Raw genomic sequence first — 12,750 nt, 5'->3', positions numbered from 1 at the left:
GTTCACATTATTTTCCTTCCCAGGAATCTTTCTTGCAAATCAGTCCAGGGAGTTCCTTCATTTGTTTTTCACCATAGAGAAAGTTGTTTGTTCATTTGCTTAGGTCGTAGCTCAAGGAGAGTCGTATGTCCTCTCTCTCTCTCTGCGTTTTCAGGCTGGAATCATTGGCAGCAGTCTCAGGTCATGGATGTTCACTGAAGCGGATGTCTTGGAGTCGTTGGTAGAAAGTTGTTTTGTTTATGAAGAGAAGAATAATGTCTGTATGTGGGATGACGGGACCAGGGCTTGGTCTGTCTGTGTTCCTGTTGGCTCTGCTTCATCTTCTTCAATGCTCAGGTAGGACTGACTTGGTTGACCTTTGGTTCTGTCTTGCCAATCATACATGTAAAGGTAGCTACTGCTTTGCTTTATCTTGGCCAGGTCGCAGTTGTAAATGAAAACTTGTTCTCAACTGGCTTACCTGGTTAAATAAAGGTGAAATAAAACAATAAATAAAAAAAGCTACCATATTGTTTTTATTTTAGCCAAGATTGGTTGGGCTCAAGAGCAGCCATCCAAACCTAGATAATTGTGTTATGATATTACAATACAGGTTGAGAATGTAGACAGAGAGCAATATTTGCAGTGGTGCCTTGGTTTCACTGATGTCCCTCATATCAGGAAAATACAATCTCAGACCAATTCACTTTGGAATAGTCAAACAGTCAACCAACCCTTTCCATGAGAATTAGCGCGCTTTGCCTCCTAGGCAAATGTGGAGGACTAGGCTGTGTCACAGGCTATGACTGATTATGTTGCATTTCTCTCCTTGCTATCCCTTCTCCCCTCCCATTTCTCTCATTCACTGTACCCATTTCTCCCTCATATCCCCTCATCCATCCATCCCCCAGCCCAGAACAACTACACTACGCGCCCAAATAACTTAACAGTGGCTGCTGGCAAGCCTGCTGCCTTCCAGTGTGGTGTGTCCCCTCCTCCTAGACAACTCAACTTCACCCTCTATGGTAGCCATGGAAACAGAACCCTCATCTGCCCAGGAAACCACACTGACTACCTGGCTGCCCAGGTCAGTGGCACAGCCTTAGCTTATATTATACCAACCGTCCAGGTTACAGGTATTTTCTCTGTACAGGCCAGGATGACGCAGTTGACCTAATTGGCATGACCATTGGTACAGCTGAAATCACTGAGTACAGTAGCTCCATTCAACAGGCCTGTTGGAGTGCAAAACAATTACTTTCATTGCCTCTTTATCACTTGCTAATTGGAGTCTTTATGCATCACCAGATGAGATAAGATATAATCTCTCTCGCTCTCTCTCTCCCCACCCCTCTCCTCTCTCTCTCTTTCTTTCTCTCCCCCTCTCTCTCTTTCTCTCCTCTCAGTCAATAAAAGGGTATTGTAATAACACAGGTAAGGAGCTCTTTGCAATCTGGCTTATCAGCGGGACGTCCCACTCTGACAACAACACACGTGTGGTATGTGAGAGCTCAGGGCGACCACTAGTGGATGGATACCTCTGGGTGTACGGTAAATACACCTCTCTAAATACACCTTCCCTGAGCATATGGTAATGGACATTGTCATCATTAGCTAACCCTAATCTCTTTGTCTGTCTGTCTATCTGTCTCTGTCTGTCTGTCTATCCTGTCTCTCCTGTCTGTCTATCTGTCTATCCTGTCTGTTTGTCTGTCTGTCTATCCTGTTTGTCTGTCTGTATGTCCTCTTTTGGATACATTTTCAGAGGACAGCAGTTACTTTGCCACCCTCATTGGCTGTGTCATTGGTGGTTTCTTTGGGATCCTCATCGTAATTGGCCTGTCATACACTGTGCTCAGGAGATCTGAGAGGTTCCAGCGCTGTTTCAGTAAGTACCTCTCTACTTCAGCCCTAACAGAGGATGGATCAGAGAATGATGCCCTGCCCGGCGACGTTCATATGGTTCTCTTCTCTTTTCTGTGTTTGTGTCAACAGGGGGAAAAGACCGTGAGGATGACGTTACCACAATGGTGACAAAGGATTAAACACACAGCTTTCAATACTGTTGGATTTACTTATTCAACTTCTTAAAGGTGACCCTTTGAGGGGGGTTTTAGCATATGCCGAATGTTGTTTGTAATTTCTATTTTGTTTTACTGCTGTATTATTTGCTTATCTAGCAGTATGCAGTATCTGATACTGGATCAGTTTCCTGTGTCTTTAGTCTTATTGAATGTAGCTATACATAGGAAGTTAAACTAAATATTGCATTTTGAGAACTTACCAAAGACCAAAGACCATCTATCATATTCTCTCTCCTAAGCTTTTTGATATTTTTTGCCTTGTTTTGTTCATCTGCAGTTCTAATATTTGTCCAGCAGGGAGCAGCCATGACAGTACAGTAACTGAAGTTCAATGAAGCTGGGATAATACTAAAGCATTTGATAATGTACTGTAATTTTGTGTCTATGACTTTTCCTCTACACCGGAATACTGAAGTTTATGTTCCTTTTTGATACTGCGTTTTATAGCTCCATTAATTGTTTTACAGTTATACTGACAGCCAGCTAACACCTGTTTTCACTGCATAAACAGTAGAGAGCAGGACATCTGAGTAGCTGTCTAAAGAAAGTGTTCCAGTGGAGGAACAGCAGAGGTGGTGCAATGTTTACTCAGCTGGCCTGCTATGCTCTGGTATGACTCTAACATGGACACAACTGGCGTCACTCCAGATCCCACAATATGCATTGGTAATTACATTGTTTAGAATTACATACATTCCTTTGAGATGTATTTATATATTTTTATGCATGCTCCCCATCTTTAGTGACTTTAGTGGATATGGTCAAATGCTCACAGACCCTTAGATGGTTTGTTTAGTGACAAATATGCCTCCTAACAAGTAAGAGTAGTGTACATTTTGAGTGTGCCTGCACGAGCGTGCTTGTGTCAGTGCATGCATGCTTACATACCACGCTTTTATTTAAGTCAAAGCTATGCATCAGAGTTGTGTCAGTGATGATGCAGACATATTATATGAATACAGTGAGCTCCAAATGTATTGGGACAGTGAACATTTTTGTTGTTGTTTTGGCTCTGTACTCCAGCACTTTGGATTTGAAATGATACAATGACTATGAGGTTAAAGTGCAGACTGTCAGCTTTAATTTGAGGGTATTTTCATCCATATTGGGTGAACCGTTTTTGAAATGACAGCACTTTTTGTACATAGTCCCCCCATTTGGACAAATTCACTTATATATGTATTAAAGTAGTAAAAAGTTAAGTATTTGGTCCCATATTCATAGCACGCAATGACTACATCAAGCTTGTGACTCTACAAATCTGTTGGAGGCATTTGCTGTTTGTTTTTGTTGTGTTTCAGATTATTTTGTGCCCAATAGAATTTAATGGTAAATAATGTATTGTGTCATTTTGGAGTCACTTTTATTGTAAATAAGAATATAATATGTTTCTAAACACTTCTACATTAATGTGGATGCTACCATGATTACGGATGATGCTGAATGAATCGTGAATAATGATGAGTGAGAAAGTTACAGACACACAAGTTACAGACACAATACATTATTTACCATTCATATGTTTTGGGCAGAAAATTATCTGAAACACAACCAAAAAAAACAGCAAATGCATCCAACAAATTTGAAGAGTCACAAGCTTGATGTAGTCATTGTGTGCTATGAATATGGGACCAAATACTTTACTTCTTACTACTTTAATACACATATAAGTGAATTTGTCCTAATACTTTTGGTCCCTTAAAATGGGGGAACGATGTACAAAAAGTGCTGTAATTTCTAAACTGTTCATCAGATATGGATGAAAATACCATCAAATTAAAGCTGACACTCTGCACTTCAACCTTATAGTCATTCTATAATGACTATAAGGTTGAGCCAAAACAACAAAAAATGTGTCACTTTCTCAATACTTTTTTAAAGGACTGTGAACATGTGTTTCAGGGTTGTTGTGCAAAGAAGAGAGCAGGGTTTTTGTGGAGGGAATGTCTTATGTTTGTGTTGTACCTGTGTGTTTGCTTTACCATATAACCTTTGGATAGCCCACCCTGCCTGTCTCTTGTGTGAGCCTACGACAACCCTTTCACTGTGGCCACTGGCTCTGTAGACTTTGTAGCTGAGGTATGCACAGTAGTGTAAAAGTACCCAATTGTCATACTTGACTAAAGGTATTTGTATTTGTATTTATTAGGGATCCCCATTAGCTGCTGCCAAGGCAGCAGCTACTCTTCCTGGGGTCCAAACATATTAAAGCACTTACATTACATATAAAACAAAATATAAAACAGTACATCATATGACATTATTACACCACTACCTATCTACAATACAAAATGTTTAATACCACCATACAACAATATCACAATGTGTGCGTATACATGTGTCTATACCCTTGTGTGTGTCTCTTCACAGTCCCTGTTGTTCCATAAAGTGTATTTTTCCCTGTTTCTTTAAATCTGATTCTACTGCTTGCATCAGTTACCTGATTAAGGTAAAGATACCTTAATAGAAAATAACTCTAGTAAAAGTGAGTCACCCAGTAAAATACTACTTGAGTAAAAGTCTAAAAGTATTTGGTTATAAATATACTTAAGTATCAAAAGTAAATGTAATTGCTAAAATGTACTTAAGTATCAAAAGTAAAAGTATAAATAATTTCAAATTCCTTTTAAAAAGCAAACCAGACAGCACCATTTTCTTGTTTTAATTTATGGCTTGCCAAGAGCACCCTCCAACACTCAGACATAATATACAAACAAAGCATTTGTGTTTAGTGAGTCCGCCAGATCAGAGGCAGTAGTGATGACCAGGGATGCTCTCTTGATAAATGCATGACTTGGGCCATTTTCCTGTCCTGTTAAGCATTCAAAATGTAATGAGTACTTTTGGGTGTCAGGGAAAATGTATGGAGTAAAAAGTACATGATTTTCTTTAGGAATGTAGTGAAGGAAAAGTATAAGTTGTAAAAAATATACATAAATAGTAAAGTACAGATATCCCAAAAAAAACGATGTAGGTAGTACTTTAAAGTATGTTACACCACTGGGTATGCAGGTATGCAGTCTTCCTATCAATAAGTGATAGATGTGTTTTTGTTCTACAGCTTTTTCCTCCTTTGCACTATATGGTCAGTTGTAAAAGTTGTGTTTGTTTTTCACTTATCATCAGTAATAAATGTCTTAAACTATTCTGGTTTCATGGAATGCTATTGTGCTTGTAAAGTACAACAATGGAACACACACGCATGTTGGCCCCAATACACACACAGACTTGAACGCCACAGAACAGACTTTACCGCACAGTTTTATCAGTCCTTCATGGTGCTAACCACCTCAGTCTCATGTCAGGTCTTCATGTGTCACTGATGGTCCCTCTAACTAGGATATAGCCACTCACATTATTGTATTATCACTCGTGAAGAACTGGATACATATTCCTCCGCCGTTGCCGGGGGGATATAAATAGTCCCAGATAGCAACACATCACCATGCCGATACTGTGCCGAGGTTCAGTCGTGTCCCCTCTGAGGAGCCACCATAGAGTTGTGAGCCTTAGGTTCTTGACTCTGTGGTTCAGTTCAGTTTGTTTTCGCAGACAGACAGACAGACAGACAGACAGACAGACAGACAGACAGACAGACAGACAGACAGACAGACAGACAGACAGACAGACAGACAGACAGACAGAGTGCCATTGACATCACCAGTAGTGAGTTCTGATCTCTAAGCTATGATAGCAGTCACTGTGAGTTGGGAATAGAGATGGAATATTCTACAGCATTATATTGTATTCAAGGCACCTCCCTCTCTGTGAGGTGAGCATGATCTCAATCTGACGGTTGTCATGCTTCTCTTTACTCCAAAACTGGCTTGGGAGGGAGAGTTGTTTTTCTCCACTTGGAGATCTGTTTGTGATTTTGTATCCAGTTGTCATGTATTTATAACAATAGAGCCATATGGACAAGGTACACTATATATACAAAAGAACATGGACAACCCTTTAAATTAGTGGATTCGGCTATTTCAGCCACAGGTGTATAAAATCGAGCACACAGCCATGAAATCTCCATAGACAAACACTGGCAGTAGAATGGTTTTACTGAAGAGCTCAGTGACTTTCAACATGGCACCGTCATAGGATGCCACCTTTCCAACAAGTCAGTTCGTCAAATTTCTACCCTGCTAGAGCTGCCCTGGTCAACTGTAAGTGCTGTTATTGTGAAGTGGAAACGTCTAGGAGCAACAACGGCTCAGCCGCGAAGTGGTAGGTCACACAAGCTCACAGAACGGGATCACCGAGTGCTGAAGCGCGTACCGCGTAAAAATCGTCTGTCCTCGGTTGCGACACTCACTACTGTGTTCCAAACTGCCTCTGAAAGCAACTTCAGCACAATAACTGTTCGTCGGGAGCTTCATGAAATGGGTCTCCATGGCCGAGCAGCCGCACACAAGCCTAACATCACCATGCGCAATGCCAAGCGTCGGCTGGAGTGGTGTAAAGCTCGCCGCCATTAGACTCTGGAGCAGCGGAAACACGTTCTCTGGAGTGATGAATCACGCTTCACTATCTGGCAGTCCGACGGACAAATCTGGGCTTGGCGGATGCCAGGAGAACGCTACCTGCCCCAATGCATAGTGCCAATTGTAAAAGTTTGGTGGAGGAGGAATAGTGGTCTGGGGCTGTTTTTCAAGGTTCAGGCTAGGCCCCTTAGTTCCAGTGAAGGGAAATATTAACGCTACAGCATACAATTCAATTCTAGATGATTCTGTGCTTCCAACTTTGTGGCAACAGTTTAGGGAAGGACCTTTCCTGTTTCAGCATGACAATTCCGCTGTGCACAAAGCGAGGTCCATACAGAAATGATTTGTCGAGAACGGTGTGGAAGAACTTGACTGGCCTGCACAGAGCCCTGACCTCAACCCCATCGAACAGCTTTGGGATGAATTGTAACACTGACTGCAAGCCAGGCCTAATCGTCCAACATCAGTGCCCGACCTCACTAATGCCCTTGTGGCTGAATGGAAGCAAGTCCCTGCAGCAATGTTCCAACATCTAGTAGAAAGCCTTCCCGGAAGAGTGGAGGCTGTTATAGCAGCAAAGTAGTGTTGCAAGGTATACTGGTCCACGGTAATATCACGGTACCGAAACGTCATGATACTTATTAAACCAACATTTTAGAATACTGTAGTACTGTTTCATATGACACTACCGACTTTTTGAGCCTACCGATATAAAGAACCTACTGGCTGGCCCCTGTTATAAAATGTTTATAAAGTAAGTTTTGTTTATAAATTCAGTTGAATTTAAGCAACAGCCACTAGTCTCTTGTATTTGCAGTTCCAATAATATCCACTTCACTTTCATGCGCGTTTCACGCATGGCAGCTGTAATCAGCAGCGGGGATGCAGACCCACAACCTGATGAGGTTTCTGTTGTTAGATTTGTACATTTGTTACATTGGAGCTGCGCACGAAGCGAGCAATGTTGATACATTGTATAATTTCATCGCCTGTTATAACCAAGAGCACAGACCAGTATTCTTTGCAAATTCACTGTCATGCAGCCTCTGAGTGTCAGAGAGGGAAAATGGAGCACTGCTTCGCGACAGGCAGCTTTACCGCAAAGAAAACGGCTTGTCTCTAGCCTGAACGGTTAAGAAAATATGACCCATATTAGCGGATACGTTTTTTTTCTTTTTCTATCGGCATTCGCGCGTATTTTATATAATTTCACAAACCATGTCGTGGGCCTTTTTAAACTAATCCCCGATCACTAATTATTGGTTTGATAACAAACAACGTCGTTCAGTAATGTTACCTAGCTAGCTAACAACCTGGTCACTTGACAATAGGTTTAGCCAAATTATATTGGCACAGGAAGAAAGGAAAAGGGTCTGCTACTCATGATACAGTATGTGCTTCAAAAGGTAGGATTCATATAGGCCTAATGTAAGCCTAAACTATATCAAAAATAAAAATAAATCTGGTGCTCCTTCAATTCTGTTTGGTGCCTTACGTTTTAAAAGTTGGGAGCAGTGTGTTCATTCTTAAATGGAAGAAGTTTTGAACCACCATCACTCTTCCTAGAGCAGGCCACCCGGCCAAACTGAGCAAACGGGGGAGAAGTGTCGTAGTAAATATATAATGTTATAGCTTGGTCTGACTAAAATCTTGTGCATGACCCATTTTGTGTTGGGCCTTTGTATTCAATACAATGGACAAAAGAGTCCTATCTTGTCAGCCTTGTCAGCAGGTGGCTAAGGACAACACCCACGCCATAGGTCTCTCAGTTCTTCCAACTCACGAGTTCTTGCTCTGAGGACACACACACACACCCACACACACACACACACACACACACACACACACACACATCATCACTGATAAACACACACACACACACACACACACACACACACACACATCATCACTGTTAAACACACACACACACACACACACACAAAAATCCCCTTCTCTTAGGCTGAACATCTGAAGACAGAGAACCCGACTCAGAGCCAATGCAACAGTGATACTAACCTGGAGGGGACCTCGCCCAACTCATCAGGACCAATCAGAAGATCAGAACTACTAGATTCAACCTACTTCATTTTATTGTATAAAATGTCAGCACACAATGTTTTGGGGCTCTCTCAGATATCTCCCTACGAGATTGACGAACGGGTCCGTGCACGCGATTCCAGATATCTTTACCTCTGAATAAACTGCCTTTTATTATACCATATCCACCCTGTCCAAAGTCTCTACTTGGTCTCAGTTCTCCAGTAAACTTGTTTTATCAACAAAATGGAACCCCGATAGTCACTCTGACAGAGCTCCAGAGTTCCTCTGTAGAAATGGGAGAACCTTCCAGAAGGACAACCATCTCTGCAGCACACCACCAATCAGGCCTTTATGGTAGAGTGGCCAGATGGAAGCCACTCCTCAGGAAAAGGCACATGATAGCCTGCTTGGAGTTTGCTAAAAGGCACCTAAAGGACTCCCAGACCATAAGAAACAAGATTATCTGGTCTGATGAAACCAAGATTGAACTCTTTGGCCTGAATGCCAAGCGTCACGTCTGGAGGAAATCTGGCACCATCCCTATGGTGAAGCATGGTGGTGGCAGCATCATGCTGTGGGGATGTTTTTCAGCGGAAGGGACTGGGAGACTAGTCCGGATCGAGGGAAAGATGAACGGAGCAAAGTATAGAGAGATCTTTGATGATAACCTTCTCCAGAGCGCTAAGGACCTTAGACTGGGGCGAAGGTTCACCTTCCAACAGGACAACGACCCTAAGCACACAGCCAAGACAACGCAGGAGTGACTTTGGGATAAGTCTCTGAATGTCCCTGAGTGGCCCAGCCAGAGCCCGGACTTGAACCTGATCTAACATCTCTGGAGAGACCTGAAAATAGCTGTGCAGCGACGCTCCCCATCCAACCTGACAGAGCTTGAAAGGATCTGTAGAGAAGAATGGGAGAAACTCCCCAAATACAGGTGTGCCAAGCTTGTAGTGTCATACCCAAGAAGACTCGAGGCTGTAATCGCTGCCAAAGGCGCTTCAACCAAGTACTGAGGAAAGGGTCTAAATACTTATGTAAATGTGATATTTCAGTAATTTAAAAACCTGTTTTTGCTTTGTCATTATGGGGTATTGTGTGTAGATTGACGAGGAAAAAAAGCAATTTAATCAGTTTTAGGATAAGGCTGTAACGTAACAAAATGTGGAAAAGGTGAAGGGGTCTGAATACTTAACGAATGCACTGTATGTGTGTTTGTGTGGAGAGAGAGAGGTGTGTGTGTGTTTATGAGAGTGAGGGAAACAGAGAGAGTGTGTGTGTCTATGTTAACTGAAGAGTAAAGAAGGTTTCATGCAGTGTTTTCCCGTTACGGACACAATGACATGCAGATCAGTATGCATATACATTCCTTCCTTCCTCCCATTCCTCCAGCAAAATCACAGGTAGGCCTTTGCGAATATTAGCAAATCAGCCATTCTATGCAGTATTCTATTATACACTGAACAGTGTGAAGTTAAATTCAATGTTTTGTATTTAGTAGAAGTGTGAAACTCAGTGACAGGTTTTTGGAGAACGTTTAGAAAATGTGAACAAGCGTCCGGATGGGAAGGGGCGAACACGATGCTAGACCACTTATATTTTTCCACCATGGTTTCGCGATACTGCTCGGTATTGTGATACTTGGCCTGGTATCACTCTTATTTCAGCCAAAGCTACAATTCTGTACTGTATATAATGTCTATCTGTGTCCTCTTAGAATGTCTTCTTAGAATGACATTGAAAGGTTCTTGGCTGACAGGATGGTTACTGGACTGGAAGGAAAGCTTCCTGGATTAATTTATCTCACTGTGGCGTGATCATGGAGATTTATTGTAAGGCATTCAAATATTTCAAGGATGCCCCAAATCACATGCACAGATGGGTGACATTTCTCTCCTGCTCAAACCATATGCTTCTCTAGCATTCATTCTGCTTATCAGTAGGGCATGCACAAAGTATAATATAACTGACCATAAAGCGAATCCACTGAAAGAGATTAAATGAAATAGTGATCAATATGAGAGCTCAGTAGGTCTTGGTATGGCAACTCAGTACCTCGTCCCACCCAGTGTTTTTAACCTTAAACAGAAGGGCACAGGCCTGTGTTTGGGGCACAACAGTGCACCTGGGTGCACCACACACGTTCTGCATACGGGGATCTCGATCGTCCTGTGGTGTGTTTTAGGTAACAACAAAAAGGAGGGGCTATTCCTCAAGATAAAAGGAAAGAGAAAATACTAGGTGTGTGAAGTCAGCAGGACGACCTGAGATACCCAGCAGACATCCCCGGACCCCTTGCCAAGACAGACCTCGTTCTCAGGTAAGAATGAGGGGGAGGAGGGGATTCACTGGCTTTCCTAGGCCCTGTTTTTGCAACCATCTGTGTTGTTATGATCATGTAGACATCCATAGGGTGGGGTGTTGCTATAGCACCATTAGATTCTGAAGATTGTATGGATGTAATGGTGATCTTTGTATATATTTGGACGGTCAATGTAAATTAACTTTGTAAAGTCAATATATTCTCTGTAGGTTGAGCTAGGTTGGTGTGTTCCCTGTGAAAGGCAGTTGTCAGGTAGTAAATATATGGATAGGTAACCTTGACCTTGAGTTATGACATGCTGATCAGCATGGTGACCTTCACTACTATTAGTCTGCAACAGGGAAAATGTCATTCTGTCATTCTGGGCACATTGGAATATGATAATACAATAAGATGGGAAATATTCTGTTTTCCTCTATGTTAAAATGTATGTGTTATATTTCAGTGTATGAATGCTCAAAAAATTTGACAAATCACTATTTGTAGGTCAAAATGTCTATACACCCATATTGTATCTGATGTGAACTATACACATAATAGTATTTCAATGTAGGACTAATTACCATCATTGTCAGTTGGAGTTGAGAGATAGAGCCATCTACGACCACATCTTACTGCGTATGAGGGCATTAGAAAACTAGAAAACTTTTTCTAAAAACTCTGATAGGAACAGTTGGATTACTAGCATTGACCTGGTCTTCAAAATGGTGAAATTGTCCATTGTAAAACAAACTAGTTTTTACCAGAATAAAGAAGATGGGTGTCGTATTTCCATATTTCCAAAACATTGCAGCGTAAACCCAAGTGAGTGACCAAGGTCGAGCCAAGGGTGTCCTGAGGCCTGTGGCGTCCGCCCCACATTTCTTCCCTCAGCTGTTTACTCTCCAAACACCCACAAAGCCCTCCTGCAGCGGCCCGGTGTCTGTCTCACACCATAAGGACATTCTGCCCCTTAATCCTCACTGTGTTTGGGAACAAGGATGGGACTGTGCAGGAGGGCAACATAGACACAATGGATTTAATGACATTAGTTCATTATTGATCATAAGAGTATAATCATACAGTATAATCGCCCGTCAGATAGGAATAACAAGGGTTAATTCAAGATGGTGTTAAATTCTAGGAATGAGACCAATGGTTACTGATATGTGAGATGTTATGCTGTTATAACAGATTACTTTTCTCCTTTTGCTCCCAGTCAGGTTGTGTGCAAGATGGGCCAATTCTCAGTTCTGGTTTTGCTGGCAGGTAAATCAGACATTTTCATGATAAAGATGTTTGGGGTAATGCAACAGATGTATTCTGCAAAATATTTTATGGACAGCAATATGGTAAGCTACAGTGAGAACTACAAATCAGTGAGACAACAGACAAGTTCTGCTTAGCCTTAGAAGAATGTTGCAGGATTGTTTTAATGCACTTGACATTGACCTTGTGTGTCCTCCCAAGAAATGACAGTTGACCTTGACCCTTAACATGATCAAAACTACATCTAAACTTACATCCATCCACCAAATGACAAATGTTTTAAAATGTTATTATTTTTCTCTCCTAGTTCTCTGTGCATTCTTCGCAGAAACTGAAGCAAGTAAGACAAATCTGCTTTAGTTGTCTGATGGGTTGGACAATACCTTTTGTTAGACTCATCTGTTTTTCATTAGGTTTTTGTTTTAATGTGACTGTGAATGAGAACTAACTATTGTTAGCAGATTTGATCACTGTCATTTAAACCAGAGTCACACACTGTGCAGCCAGTCTGAGCAACATGTGTTTTATTTGCTTGAGGTTCATTTTCTGTTCTCCCTTTCTTCCTTCCCTCCCACTCTCTCGTCTGCAGATCCATTTG

Source organism: Coregonus clupeaformis, chromosome 17 (genome assembly GCF_020615455.1).
Source record: "Coregonus clupeaformis isolate EN_2021a chromosome 17, ASM2061545v1, whole genome shotgun sequence".
NCBI lineage: Eukaryota > Metazoa > Chordata > Actinopteri > Salmoniformes > Salmonidae > Coregonus > Coregonus clupeaformis.
This window is presented reverse-complemented; position numbering follows the sequence as displayed.